The sequence below is a fragment of the Phycodurus eques genome, chromosome 20 (genome assembly GCF_024500275.1).
Source record: "Phycodurus eques isolate BA_2022a chromosome 20, UOR_Pequ_1.1, whole genome shotgun sequence".
Classification (NCBI taxonomy): Eukaryota; Metazoa; Chordata; class Actinopteri; order Syngnathiformes; family Syngnathidae; genus Phycodurus; species Phycodurus eques.
In genome coordinates, this window is record NC_084544.1 from 4,618,052 (window position 1) to 4,634,092 (window position 16,041).

Below are 16,041 nucleotides of genomic sequence, written 5' to 3' on the forward strand. Positions count from 1 at the left end.
GGGAAAATATTAATTTATTCTTGTAAGACTGACTTTTTATCACAACAAAATACAGTCTGTCTGATGTTCAGCCTTTTTTCTTGGAAAAAAATGTTTTTATAATTTGTTGTCTCCCAAAAAAAAATTAAAGTATCTGTTCTCATAACATTAGAACTTTTTCTAAAAAAAAATTGACATTTAAAAAAAAAATCTTATGGCATTTAGGGGTGCACATAGTCGTGATGTTTAATTGGTTTTAGGATTACGAGGGGGTCCTGGGAAAAACCTCTTCCTGGACCCAAAAAGTGTGAGAACCCCTGTGGCCAGAGCAGTGTTTCTCAATCTCTAGCTAGCCAAGGCACATATTTTTACATTGCAAAAATGTCACAGCACACCACCAAACAAACAAAAAAAAAACGTCACGCATTATTCACATTACACATTATACGGCCAAAGAGCCGTATAATGTGTAATGTTGTGTGTGTAGTGCATAAACTGTCCACACGATGGTAGCATAGTACCGGACGAAATGAACGCTCTCCCTTTTACTCTTTTAATAAACTTGTTTAAATGACTTGTTTCGATATGTGCCAGTCATTTAACCCAAATAAATATACAACATGTATGGCATTTAAATTTAATATACACTGAAGTGACTGGGGATTACAATGGCTCTATAAAATCGATACATTTGTAATTACCCAGGGGGAAAAAACCCCAAAACAAAACAGTTTCACAGTGGCAGAGTTTTAAAATTTAAGCAAACTTAAAGCAAACGTATTTTCCAGGATTTTGCTTTACCGCCAGAGTAGTTCGACACTTGAACTTGTAATTGTTTTCATACATTATTTCCCTGAATGCAAAGTACTATGCAACCAATGTTACTTTATTTTACTTAAACACAGAATTTAAAACATCATTTTTAAAGGATGAATTGTCACAAATCAAATATTTAAATAAAATTAATTTATGAAAACATAAAAACTACTTATGCCACAAACATCTCATTTAACCCTGTACCTGCTTTACACCTGATAACAAATAAGATAATTCCCCCTGAACTTCTCACTTGGTGCTTTGATGTTAGCTTCAGAGTCAACTGTGTATTTATTTATTGAGATCATAGTATAGCACATGTTCAAATATATTAATGTTTATATATTTAGATACAGAAAGTGACATTTGGAATGTGCTTTTTATATAATTCCACCAATGTTTTTAAATACTGCCATCTAAAAGGATTGTGGGATATGTTTGTACACATGCCCAATTTAAAAACAAAACCTCCATTTATAATTTTGGTGCTTCCATTAAATCAATTATTTAAAAGGGTTGATTAAAACCTACTAGTAGCGCTTCCCATTTAGTTCACAGAAGTGTTGCAGTGAAGATTTATGGCTGTGTTGCATTGAGCCCAGTGAATAGACGACTATTGCAATGTGCACAACAGCTTTCCACTCGAGAGGCGCGATATGCCAAGAATAGAGAACGCTTCTCGAGTCCTCCGGAAAACAACTTTCCCCACATTTCCCCATAAGATTGGATGGCAACGTGTCAAATAGAATTCCTCCCTTTCCTTCCTGAAGCATGACATCCGTTCAATCTATTGGGCCCCTGATTTATTTGAGAAAAAAATAAGCACAGCTATTTGACCTATAAAAGAAAAATAGCATTGTATGACATTGTTAACTCAATAAAACATGCATGTGTATGTAGTTTGTTCAAAGTCAGAAATAATTATTTTTTTTGGGTGCGCTGTTGTTGTGCAAGGAACCATATTTGGTAATCTACACTTAAATTTCATTCAAATAAAAAAAAAAAAGCATTAATTAGTATTTCAAGGGCTAAGCTATAAGGTGTGGATGCGTCTCGTTGCTAGGCAACCGCTGTCATGGCCACTTAAATTTCATTCAAATAAAAAAAAAAAAAGCATTAATTAGTATTTCAAGGGTTAAGCTATAAGGTGTGGATGCGTCTCGTTGCTAGGCAACCGCTGTCATGGCCGATGTATAATTTTTAAGAAAAAAAAACTGTAGTATACTAGTTAGCCGATGATGACACCTGATACTTGCTAGCACAAACAGCAGCACCTATTGAGGCCCGCTACACAGCATGGAGTCGGAACACGCGTTGTGAATTTGAATTCCCTGTGCGGTATTAAAGGCTATCTCGCATTATGTGAAGACGTCGGCTGACATTCCAGTTGACGCGTGGCCGCTCCACAATGTTGTGTTTGCTAACCAAAACGACAGCACCTACCGAGGTTCGTAAATGGTACGATGCTTCTCGGGAGTGTAGTTCATTTGCCGTTATAGAAGCAAGGGTTAGTGACTCGGAGGAACGACCCCGCGGGGTGGAGGGACTGTGTTTAGCCACGCGAGCTAGCCAGACGCAGCTCATAGCTGGTGCGGCGCGAGTTAGCTTAGGGCCTAGCAATCCCTAGTGATATTTAATAATATGATGTCACATTACGTTGTCTCGAGGATTGGCATTCTGGTCGACGTGTGGTGACTCCGCAATGTTGTGTGAGCTACACGACGTATTTGTTTTTCGACACAAATACTAATATACTGCTAACACCGGGGAATACAGCTGCAAAAATGAAACCTGCGCTTCGGTAAATAAACGCGAGTTGCGGAAAATTCTGTCGTTTTCTGTTAGTCTCACAGCAAATAAATACATGACTAAAATGTAGAGTTGTAGCTGAGGGTTGAGAAGGTTGCTTTAGTAAAAAAAAAAAAAAAAAAAAAAGTGGGGGATGAATGAAGTCTAAGTTTGATGGTTTCTAAGTGGTACTGATTTGCATGTCTGGTGCTACACGTTGTGCATATCTTGTGCGGAGATATGTGGCTACTCATTGAGGTGGTCTAGACAGACGCGCCATGGCCGGGTCAACTTCTTGCATGCAAATGTTGAGGCGACAAGACTGCGCACACACACGGACACACAATGGGCTTTGAGTGGATTGCCTTTCATTGATGAGAGTCCCAACATTTGGGATTATCATGCTAATTCAGGGAACTTTGTCGAGACTGTGGCAGACACCAGTAGCGTGCAGCAGCGGCATTTTTGGAATCCAAGAAGTGACTTTCCGATGAGTTTCAAAACATCTCAGAGCTTTTGGTGTTGGTAATGCGATATACAGTAGAAACAGCCTGCATTTGGGCTTTAATTTGACTTTATGAAACCCTGAAGGACCGATAGTGAGTATCGATGCATCAGCTTCACATATCGATACTGTGGCTGTCTCGATTATTCTCACTGTCCGACGTGAATTCAGACGCAACCTTTCCTCTTTTAGGTCAATTAGGATTACCAAAATTATTTCTATTTGCTGTATGCCAGAATTTTTTGAGACCATTTTTCATTACTTTCCTTTAAAGTCAGAAGTTGACATAGAGTATGACCGCTTTGCCTTTAAACAATTTGATGATAGGAGATATTAAAAATGAAAAAAAAAATCAGCAACACACCATTAAATGGACATTTAATGCATATGAACTAACAAAAAGCCCTTGATGAGCAATGGTCTAAAAAAAATAAAAAATAATTCTCAAGACCCATTTTGGGGGGACCCCAACCCTGAGATGAAGTCACCAGACCATTATGAAAAAGCCCCGGTGTGCTGCAATGACAAACACATTCGAATAAATACCTCTCTACAGCGCGCCAATCAAAAGTGCAGTGCAGAGGCATCTCAGTGGAGGAAGAGGAGGGTGTGGACCACTGACTCACAAAGAGGGGGCGTAGCCACGGGGCTGCATATATGATTTAGGACAAACGAGTTGCTCGTGCACTCGGAGGGACTCGACACATGCACGCTGGTGCTGATGATGCCGGAGATGGAGCGCGTGCCATCTCCCCCTCCTTCAATTTGTGGGGAGGGGGGAGGAGGAGGATGCGAGGATGTGATTTAAACAAAAAACAAAAAAAAAAGAGGGAGAAAATAAATGGACGAGGCCGTTGGGACGTCACTCCATGCGCCGCTCGTGGATGCTCTCATCTGGGATGCCAGCGGAGGGACCACCGGTAAGAAAACGTCCTATTGTGTGTTTTTTTTTTTTTTTTTTTTTCTTGAGCGCATTTGCACAGGGAAGGCGTCATTTTATGCGTTGTGGAGTCCGGGAGAGGATTTACACGCAGGCCCACACACCAGCTAGTCCCTCGTAAATCCAAATGAATATTTTCATTAAAAAAAAAAATAAAAAAAAAAAAACAAGATTAAAAGTGAGCATGAAAAAGCGTGGACTTTGCGCCACTTTGCAGAGTTTGGCGTTGGCACGCACTTTTGCGTCACAGGTGCACCTCACACGCAACAAAAACCAAACAAACAAAAAAGACAAGTTGCAATCAAGATTCACTTACACGAGGGTATGTTCGCGATGTTTTGAGCGTGCGAATTCTATGGAATATTACGTTAAATATAGCTCTACAATGTGTGTGGTGCACGAGCATCCCCACGCGGGCCTGCTGTCGTCGTGGCGGGGTCAAAGCGGCCTCATTTTGCAGTTCAGGGATTAGCGCCATAAAGAGAGGGGAAGAAAAACAAACAAATAAAAAAAAAACTACTGAAATATATCAGATGCGTTCACCAAACATACAAGCCTCTCCTTGTTACATGCATCTTAATTGCAATGCACGGTTACGATGTTTTGGAGACAAGAAAGCGGCTGAAAGTATACAAAGTATACATAAAAAAAACAACAACCTGCGAGTATGGTTTTTTTAAAAAAAAAAGCCCCACAAATGTTTTGCACTGCATGGAACTCAGCAGATCCGTTTACAGCTCACGCAGGGCTCCCTAAAAAAAAAAAAAAAAAGTCAACAAATTGAGACAAAAATATCCTGGAAGTTTGCAACAACAAACAAAAAGGGATTGTACTTGAACTCAGCAGATGTGTTCACGGCTCGCAGCCGTTAACGGGGTCTGAAGACATGAACAGAGGTCGACATTGTGCAAAAAAAAAACTTGAACTCATCAGTTGCGGTCACCACTCACACAAATCCCACGTGAGATTACATTTAAAGATTATGATCAATCTTAAAGATCGAACGTGTGCAAAAAGGCCCAAAAAGGTATTGCACTTGAACTGAGCAGATGCATTCAGGGCTAACATGAAGCTACCTTTACACTCACCTAATCCCTATCAACGATTTACAATCTTTTTAAGACACAAAAAAAAAAAAGGACTGAAAATGTACAAAAACAACAACACAAACCAGGAAGAGGACGGTACTTGAACTCAGCAGTTGCGTTCACGCCTCTCACAAAAGTGCCCAACGTGCACCTAATTGCGGTTAATGGATTAGGATGTTTTTTTTTTTTTTTTTTTTTAAAACCAAAAATGATTGAAAAAAGAAGGCAACGTAGTAATTAAAAACAAGTGTTGCGTTCACGGTACCCCACACGCACGCGCGTCTCCCTATGCAGCACGTACGATGACGTGCGTTATGACATAAGGCCCCTCACTCTCTGGGTGAATGTCATTTTGGACCGCTTGAATACTAAGGACACACGTGACTGCTCGTAGTTCATTTTTACGTCATGTCATAAAAGAGATGCGAAAACAGGAGGATTTTGCTGTGCTGAAGTTTTCACATATTTGTTACTTTTACGTCATATAGGATCCTCAAGCATCATGCAGGAACTTGGAATGATTAGGCGCCTCAACCTAATAGGTAAGTTCATTATTATGATTATTAATATTCAGCCCTCTACATTTTTTTCTTCTTCTTCCCCACACTTGGCAGCATTTACGGCACAGCACCGTTTTATGTTCCCGACGTAACATTTTGCCATTTTACTGCCGCAACACACACCGCAGTGCAGGCCAGCTGGGAGTACTCGTGGGTCAATTTGTATAAATATGGATTTCAAATTATACGGGCCCTTGCCTAGCATGTAGCAATATATTGCATTCCATTCTGAACTTCATTGAAAGATTTTTAATGAGAAAAAAAAATGTCTTAGCTGTACATCACAAAATTTGAAAGGTTCACACTGCAACGTTCAAGCTCAAATGTCCTATAATAGAAACATCGAATTTAAATACGTTAAATAGAAATAAAACATCAACTGAAACATTAAGATAATTATTTTGTGTGTGCGTGTATATGTGTGTGTTGTAAAAAGCGAAAAACTTTTTATTAGTTACATTGTTTCCTGGCTATACTGTGTGTGTGTGTACGTGTGTGTGCGTGAATTAATGACCACGCCTCTGCGCGTGTGTTTGTGTTAATTAGTGATCACACCTCTGTGCCCACGCGCGAGTGGTGACGTCACTCCCCCACTGTCTCCTCCCCCTTTCTGCATTAAAAAGAAAGAGGGAAAAGGCCCATTGTAAACATTGTAAAAACTCCATTACACAACAAAAAAATGACAAACAAAAGCAATATTAAAAAAATCTATATTTTATTGTCCAAATGATTGCCAAATAATATGTGGAGTGCAAAATATGCATAATATATATATTTTTTTATAGTATTTTGAGAACCATAATTAAAATAGAATCCAAATAGGCTAGAATTGATTGTCAGTTGAATTGGTAAAAAGCTGTTAAGACCAGCTGTCTTTTCTTCAAGATAATCCTTTATGTAACACATCAAGCATTGCTAGTTATAGCGTTGAAGAGATTTAAAAAAAAAACGATATTTCATATATTGCTCAGGATGAAGCCTACGAAACCATTTAAGTCCACCATTGATTGAATATTACAGGACAAGTGGAGTGTAAAAAGGGCATTTACTATTTTTCTGTAGGACAACAAACACTCATAATATATATGTTCTCTAATTTATATTTGGTCCTTACAGGTGCACAAGAGGCAGCGTACTGTGTGTGTGTGTGTGTGTGTGTGTGCGCGTGCGTTCAGGCCCGAGGGGTTGTCTGTTATCTTTGGTTATCTAGCTGTATGAGTGCTGTACATTCGTCATAAAGCTAGATAACCGAAAGTAACAAGAATCCCATTACATGCCTGCACCGCTGAAAACCAACAACAACAACACACACAACATGCTGTGTGTGACGTGTTAGAGGAGGCTGCATGTGTGATATGCTAATTAGTGTTTTCATGGTGGTACATGCACTCGAGCTGCACTGTGGGGATATTGCTCAATAGAAACTGCTACCGCATGTTCCAAATGCTTCTTAAAATCATATTGAATGGGCTAAAATTAGAATTAGGTTTTAGTTTTTTAGTGGACGTTGTGGGGGGGGGGGGGGAAATCCAACCAAATGCCCCCGTGCACCCGATGGTCCATTTAAGAATTCTGGTGCAGTGCCATGTGTAAAATTAATATATATATATATATATATAAAATATAAAAAATGTATACTAGTGTACAAAGGTTTGGGGTCACTTAGAAATGTCCTTATTTTTATTTTTTTTTATTGTTTTTTTTGTCGAAAGACAAGCACCAGTGTGTGTATTGATATTTACATATAAAAATGTGGGATCCCTTAGAAATGTCCTTATTTTTGGAAAAAGAAAAACACAGTTTGATTTAATGAGGATAACTTTGTTTCATGGGAAATATCAAATTATCGGAGTGACACCAAACCTTTGAATGGTACAGTATGATAAATAATAATGAATAATTAAAAAAACAAACCATTTAATTTGGCCCATTCAGTGCAATATTTCATGTTTTAGGCAGACCGCAAATCAATTTCCGTGAGGGCCCCGAGGGAAAAATATGATTATCACAGTTTTATATGGTTAGCCTGAAAGGATAATTCATTGCTCAAGTTATTTTTTGAACGTTTTCTTAAAACAAGTAAAAAAAACACAACAAAGGAAACAAACCAGAAGAGTCCAGCTGCTTCGATTCCACCTTTGCAGATGACCGTGACCTTGATGATTGACAGTCTAGACAGGCATGAAGAAAACAAAACAAAACAATTTTTAGCAAGCACATTGGTATTTTTTTTGTTAATAATGTGACAGTAGGTTAAAAATGACTACGCAATTATGATGCGACAAGGCTAACAATACAACATATTCTTTGTGGGTTGAATGTTTTGACATTTATAAAAACAGTTTGTTTCTAAAGTTCCACAGGCAGATCGAATTCTCTTGGGGACTGTACATGCCTGTCAATTTGTTTAAAACAATCCTCACTTAAACGTTCATTTAAATGTTCTTCATCCATCTTATTGACGTAGAATGACGTCCTTTGACGCCATATAAACCGACCGCGTTGTATCCTTCGGAATGGTGAAAAAATGGAGCACACGATGCTAATTTGCTTTCATTGCGAGCACCTTCACTCTGTCGTCCACTTGTTTTTCCCTTCTTTAGGAATCGTTTGTGATAGTGTGTCAAGTGTGTGTGTGTGAGTGTGTGTGCGTGCGTGTCTGTGTGTGTGTGAGAGAGGCAAACACACTTCAGCGCCGTAAAACATCCTCGAATTAAAGTCTTGATGAAAAGTCCACATTTAAGCACCACATTAAAAAAATCTGGCAACCCTTATTAGGTGTTTATAAAGTGTTTATACACCGGTAATTAATTTGTTTTAACACTTAATAAACTTCTATATGAACACAAGCTGTAAATTGTGCCAGTGTTGCTTGAACTTGCCAAAAAGGGAGCTTAACCTTGCAAGTCATTTTCAAGTGTTTATAATGCATTAGTAACAGGTTTAGTAACGTGTTATAAGGGTACAATTACTGCAAAGTGGTACCATTGCCCTCCTATGATTTTTCCATGTTACTGTTCTGTGTAAACGGCACACACATAAAAAGAGGTGGGACGGGAGGGGTGACTCATTGTGCAATATTAATTTGTAGAGATATTACTATTTCTTCTGCATTTGAAGGAAAAGAGAACTTTTATTCCCCGCGTCGTTCTGTATGCGCTATATGAACGGGATCGATCATAATTTAATGATAATTTTTAAAAAAGGTAGTATTTGACACTCAGCGCCTAAAAATGTTCACAATTGGCTATAGTTTAAAACTATAACTAAACTAAACTCTAAATACACCAAAAACTATGCTACCAAAACAGTTAACAATCATTTCAAACTAATCTTACAAAATTACTCTTAAAAATAAATGGCCTACAGATAATGCACCGTAAGTATAGGGTCTACCTCCACATTAAGAGTCTCGTGACTACTTCCGCTAACAACCCAGACTAAACCTAGCTCCGCCCGACATACAAAGCTTGTCTCTTAGTCGAGATGTATCACTTCAATATCGTTTCTTGACACCAATGTAGAACTTTCCTATTAGACACGGCTTTGGTGGCATTTTGTGGCATGTTAAGGTGTTTCAAGTAAGTGCAAAGAAAACTAACAAAAAAACAAATGGGTGAGTTTTTGAGAGAATAGCTGGGGATAGGTTCAACAGAAGAAAAATCTCAAATAGTGAACCGCGAATATCCACAGGATTTCTGTACAGTGCACTGACAGATTACGGGGCACGGAGTCCACCTGGAAACTTTTCCACTTTTTGGAGGGTAGTATATGGGCCGTATAACCTTTGTTATGTGGGTTTTCCGCATATTCCGCAATGTCGGGAGAGGCGTGTGTGAAGTCTAACACCTGACTCTCACTTCTCCCGGCCTTTTGACGCCGTCCAACAAGTATTTTATACGTCGCACCAGACGCTGTAGGTAAAGGTGGTAAATGCCAGATCGTCTGTTAACAGCTGTCATGTGGCCATTTTGGGGGATCTCTGTGTGAAAGAGGCTCGTCGTGACTGTTTGGCATTACTTAAAAAAAGGTGTAGAGCCCCCTCCCCAATAACAACAAACCAAAAAAACCACACCACTTTTACATAATGTTGTGTTTTCACATCCTCCTTTCTCTTCGCTTTAGCCTCATTCACTTAATTTCTTTCTTCTGCTCTTTTTTTCCAAGCTCGCCTTCTCAGATGGTCGGGCCTGATTTGTATGCATTTGCATAATGAATGTCATTTGCATGCTCGGGGGCAGACCATACCATGAGAACAGCTCTGTTGTGTATGTGTGTGTGTGTGTGCGTGCATGCGTGCGTGCGTGGTCATGTATGATTTGTCAATACGCGCGCCATATATTAAGCTCATGTAAATGAACGCCTTTTTTTTTTAAATACACAAAATGACCACGTGGGGTGTTTGTAGCTTTACGACGTGTGAACGAAAATAACTTGCGGGTGTCTGTCGTCGCATCATGCCCGCCTCAGCAATGCGACTCCCTCCGCAATCCCATAATCCTCCTCTCTCTTCCTCCACCCCTCCCTCTCCCACGCATACAAGTCGGAGCCCTGCCACCATCTTAGGTGAAAGACTGGCACAAAATGGCAGCACAGGAGAATGCGCATCATGGGCACCTTCCCCCCTCTCTCCTCACACTTCACATGAGCCGCCATGCTTTTCCGCGCCATCGCCCAGCCTCAAAACATTGTTAATTATCGCCACTGTGTTAATTGTAGCCCTTGGCACGCAGCCCGGGGCGGGGGGATGAGAAAAGAGGAAGCAGAGTGGCGATGGCTTTTGGGCATCTGCCATTTTTGAGAGCAGCTGCGGCTCGGGCATCGCGGCACGCTGCGGCGAACCGCCGAGCGATTTTGTTTGTCGTCTGACATTTTGTGTCACTTCTACGTGACGATTGTAATCTTTAACGCAGATCTTTTGGTATTTGAAAGGAACAAATGACACCTACAACCGCAAGGTGCCATAATTGGCAAGGCTGTCAGAGGGCGAGGGAAACCTATGGCCCATGGGAGAATTTGATGCGGTCTGCACATAAGACCCACCCACAAATACTCATTAGATACACAGGGGACCCTCGGTTTACAACATACGACACTTTGTCGTAAGATGAGGTCGTCATGCTTGATTTATATTTAGGGCTTACTAGTGTTTTTCATCTAAATATTTACTGTAATTATTTGTAAATGTTTCAAGGTTACAAATGGCGCACAAACAACGAGTTTACACAGCTACGTAAGAATGCGTGGTCACACGCAGGCCTTGACAAATTCAGCTTCTTCTGTCGCCAGTGCCTGTGGCTACTGGTTTCCCAGAGTTACTTGCCACTCAGCATGACATACATCCTTCCAGATCGAAATACAAGCTGCTAAAGTGGTTAGTGGGTGCGGCGGTGCTTCCTGACATTGGTAAAATTCACCCGCATCTGGCGGGTTGGTAAGTTTTTAAAGTCAAGCCCTGGTCACGTGGCACAAGAAGGCACGCTCAGTCACCGCCCTGCTTGCTGTTTTTTTATTATTCCATTGTTTTATGGCGGCGGCACGGTGGAAGACTGGTTAGCACATCTGCCTCACAGTTCTGAGGACCGGGGTTCAATCCCCGGCCCCGCCTGTGTGGAGTTTGCATGTTCTCCCCGTGCCTGCGTGGGTTTTTTCCGGGCACTCCGGTTTCCTCCCACATCCCAAAAACATGCATGGTAGGTTAATTGAAGTCTCTAAATTGCCCGTAGGTGTGAATGTGAGTGCAAATGGTTGTTTGTTGATATGTGCCCTGTGATTGGCTGGCGACCAATTCAGGGTGTACCCCATCTCTCGCCCGAAGATAGCTGGGATAGGCTCCAGCACGCCCGCGACCCTAGTGAGGAGAATCAGAACGGAAAATGAATATATTATTATTATTATTTTTTTTTTTTTTTAGTCTGGCCCTCGAAAAGGGTATTTGGGAATAAGGTTGCCATGGAGATGCTTTGACCTACACTCTGACTTTCACCTTTTTGTCTAAACTGTGGGAATGTCGCAATTTGTTTTGGTGTTTTAAAATGACAATAAAGGCGGGAGGGTCATCCAAACGTGGGGCTGGGATTCGGGATGACGTGTGTGCTGGGGAGGAAAAAGTGTAGTAAGTAAACGTGAGAAGAAAAAGAAGTAGAAGAAGAGCATAGGGGGTGCAGACGAGGCGAGGCAGCCTGCGACAGTGAGATCTCAATAGTCAGAGGCCTTCTTTGTGCTTGTGTGTGAGGTTTATTTGGGGCGGGGGGTGTTTGTGGGGGGTGTCCTTCCCCGGGCCCTCAGACAAGCGACACATTGTCCTCCCCAATGCGCGGCGGCACTTGTGGCGTAACGCCATTATTTAGGCCAGTGGAGGGAGCGGGAGTCTGCAGACCAGCTTAACCAAAACGCCAATTAGAGCTGGATGGCCCTGATTAATGGACGAGGGAGATTGGTAAACAATGGCGGCCATTGTCAGCGTGGGCCCCCCGCCGTCCAAGCCCACATACAAACACGAACCCCGACCCCGCTGATTCCGTTCTCACAGTCATAACGCAGACAAGCCCGTTTCACGCAGCCATCTAGCAAAATAGCCGCATCAGTCCGCGCCCTTTCACACAGCAACACTTTGTCCTGCAATCAGATTATTCTGATACTACTTCTGAAGGGGGAAAATTGCCAGGTCGACTTTGCTTTCACTTCAGCGTCGGTGCTGTTTATGTCCACACAGAAAAATTTAAGGTTTTACAATCAGTGTGAAAGTGGCTTCAGTCGTATTTGAGTTTCAACCCACTTTCATACAGAGAACTCGCAGCATTGCCGTAATGGGAGATTTATTCACCTTTGATTTTTATACAGAACCCAGGGAAGTGGGATACTGCCCTAATTTAGCATTTTCACACAGCAACACTGCGTCCCGTCAGCAGCAGCGTTTGTTGTGATGTAAAATACTTGAACCCTGGCAACAATTACTTTCAACACACAAAGGTGGTAGAAGAGCTTGTCCTTCTTTTACAGCTCTGGCGGGAAATCGCCAGGGCGACTTTGTCCCTGCCATTCCGTGTCGGTGCCATTTACATAAAATTAGCTTTAGCCATTAGCTCCTCTTGATCTAAAGAAGTCGTTTTCCCAGGGTTTTTGTCGTAGGCTCCCAAGAAACAGTAATATCCCAAAAAACTAATATACAAAGTGACTAAAAACCCCCAAATGTCCAAATGTGTTTGGTTATGATATGCAATATGATGATGAATAAATAGCCCGAGGGGTTCCTCCTCATTTGTTAATCCCCCCCAACCATGCAATGTTTTATTTAGCTGTGCATTTCAATACGGCCTACACTTTTGTTTTATTTTTTTCCCTCTTAAGCATACGAGCTGCATAATTAGTGTGTACGCCAATCAGGACCGTGCCGATGCGGGGTTGCCATGGCGACCCAATCAGGGCTCGGAATAAGAGCGTGGGAGAAAACGTGTTGGGTAGTTGAGACAATGATGGAGGGATGAGAAGGAGGAGGAGGAGGCTGGCGGCCATATTAGTGTGCCATCTGCGGGCAGTAAACTACAGTTTACAATGTGAACGTCGAATTTAACACATTGGATAGCTTCTCATTTTACGTGTGATTTAAAATTAAGCATGCAGCTTTATATTATACTGTTGATGTCTATAAATACATATTTAATGTACACTCTCTGTCTTCTTACAGGGTGTTTGGACACCTTTTCCTGTACTACGAAAGCTGTTTAAAAGTGGGAAAACGACAACATTCTGACAGATGGGAGACAGGATGGACAATGTTAAACGCTTTCATAATATGTGTTATATATCTTGTTTTTTTTTTTAAATTAATATTTAAAGCATTCACATTGTACACACCCATACACACTAAAATTATTGTATTACCATAATTACTTGTATTCATTAATTACACGATTTAGTTTAAACTAATTAGAATAAGAGTGTAATTGTAGATTTGGGAGGGCAAATGCCAAATTTTATAAAAAAAAAAATATTTTCTACAACACTGGTGATTTCATGATTTGATTTGAACAATCAAATGTTTGACAATCTGTGTGCATTGTGGAGTGTGTGCATATATATATATATATATATATATATAATGTCATAACTAACCACTATCATATAATATCATAAATGTGCATCTTGTGATGCTATTTAAATCTGGACAGAATGCAGTGCTTAAAATCATTTTGTAATTGGTATAAGCGATGCAGTAAGAAAACACTAGGTAGTTTTTGCACTATGAATTCTTTGCACATACAAACTTTTGTTGGCTTTGCACGTTAACGGCTTGATACGGGTTCAGAAAGCTAAATTATTGTAGAGTATATGAGCAGATGTGCAATTTTAACATATTATTTATTTGACTTCCATGAGATTCTAAATGTCTTATGTTGTGCTGTGAGTATGTAATAATACTATTTGGTGGGATTTTATTTTCAAAAATGCACGATGACCGACTGTTGCACATGTCCAGCGCTCTATTTGCACATAAATTTGTACTAAGCAATTTTTGCTACTATTGTTGATACACTCAATAAAAAAAAACATGTTTACAGTGAGATAATATATGACTGCGTCCATTTTGTTTTTCATCACAGTTTTTAAAAAAACTTTAAAAAAAAATTTTTTCTCAATATTCTAATTTATTCTAATCTAATCGAATCTTTGATGTATTTGGCCCACGTGAAGTGGCTTTTCGTGAATTCACATGAAATGATAAAAACATTCCGTTCGGACAGAACCAGCTGTCACTGCTTCCTGATGCTGCTGTGATATTATTTAAAACTCATATTTCATCAACAAAAAGACACAACGACAGCATGTGACTGATTTCAAGTCTGTAAAAGGCATCAATCATAAGCCTTTTTCACACAGAGAGCCCGCAACAATGGCGCATCAGAGCTGTAAAAATGGATACAGCATTTGTTTTTATTCACAATCCATAAAAGCCAGATATTGCCGAAATTGTGATCACTTTCACACAGTGAGACTGCATCTTCTAATCATCTAATCTTTATGATTTTTTTTTTGATTAGCTAATTGGGCACATATGATTTTGCCCTATGAAATATGCCTAGCAACAAGTGGCAGCACAACCATGCGACGTGAGGAAGTTTTAGTGTTTTGAACAAGCATCAATACATTCATATTATGTTCAGTACTACCAATTTACTAAATCACCTGTTATAAAAACCTTTTTTTTTTTTGCCTTGTAAGACACTGCCAGGCCCATATGGGAGCAATTCAGAGTTCAGTGTCTTGCCCAAGGACACTGCCAGTCAGAGCTGGGATTTGAAATGTTGAGCCTTCCGTCACTGGACGACTGGCTCTACCAACTGAGCCGCAGCCATCAATACGACATAATTTAATGTACAAGTTAAACCATTTAAAGTATGTAATGCATATTTTTTTGTGTGCCTGGTATGTACTGAACTTCACATAAATAGTTAAAGCCTAAATAAACCCCCATCTTTTATTCCTAACTCCCACTGTTAATGCAACTTTGAGAGCTACTTCAGATCGTGTAAACTCAAGCATCCTTGACTCTGACTTATTAATGAGACTGTTAGTCCTGATTAATGGAAAGGGGGGGGGGGGGGCATATGAAAGGTAGAATCGCTGGCCGAGACAGCAGAAAAGTTACGGGAACCGTCTGATTACAATGGAATCAATAACAAGACAAAAGATCACGTCTGGGAGGGAAAAATCGTGGGAAGTGCCGCCAAGAGCCTGATTAGCATGCTGCCTAGCGAGTCCCTGTAGGAGGGCGGGCAGGACCCTTATGGTGAAGAATGGCTGCGAGGGAGCGGAGGGGGCACGGCGAGGTTGCAGAGGGCCAGACTGGGGATACGGAGAGTCAAGGAAGACAGCTTCACAAAGACAGACACGGTGCTTGGGGAGGGGCTGTGGGGGACGGACGGGGGGAGGGTCTGGAGGGGTTCCTGGGCTCCGTGAAATTAGGCAGCGTGACGGAAACGAGTTGAAGTTCAAGAGCAATGCTGGAAGATGAGGACCAAATGTATCCCTGCAAAAAAATGTGGTATAAAAATGTGAGAATTCCAATCCATTGTCTTCCATTTGAATGGTCTTAACCTTTAGTTAAGTTTTCATTTAAGATTTTTTAACTTGACTCGTTATTTCTTTACGCATTGTACCGCGCATATAACTGTGTATGGCTCTTTTGTTAAGGCTCAGACACATCAATTTGGTGCAATCTCTCCGTAGCTCTTTTATAAAACCATTGGACACCATGTTATATCCCAGGCAATCGACAAAGAAAGCTAATGAAAATAATAATACCAAAACTTATCTCACATTATATGTAGTTCACAATGTGGCTTTGGCGCGACAAGCAAGAAG

At 40.6% G+C, this 16,041-nt stretch overlaps 1 long non-coding RNA gene across 1 annotated transcript; it reads left to right on the forward strand.

Moving 5' to 3' along the window:
• Nucleotides 1-3,787: 3,787 nt before the first annotated feature.
• Nucleotides 3,788-14,231, forward strand: LOC133395930 (uncharacterized). The gene is made up of 3 exons (XR_009767300.1): nucleotides 3,788-4,008; nucleotides 5,605-5,658; nucleotides 13,364-14,231. It is a non-coding gene; the product is annotated as an uncharacterized LOC133395930 (long non-coding RNA).
• Nucleotides 14,232-16,041: the final 1,810 nt, after the last annotated feature.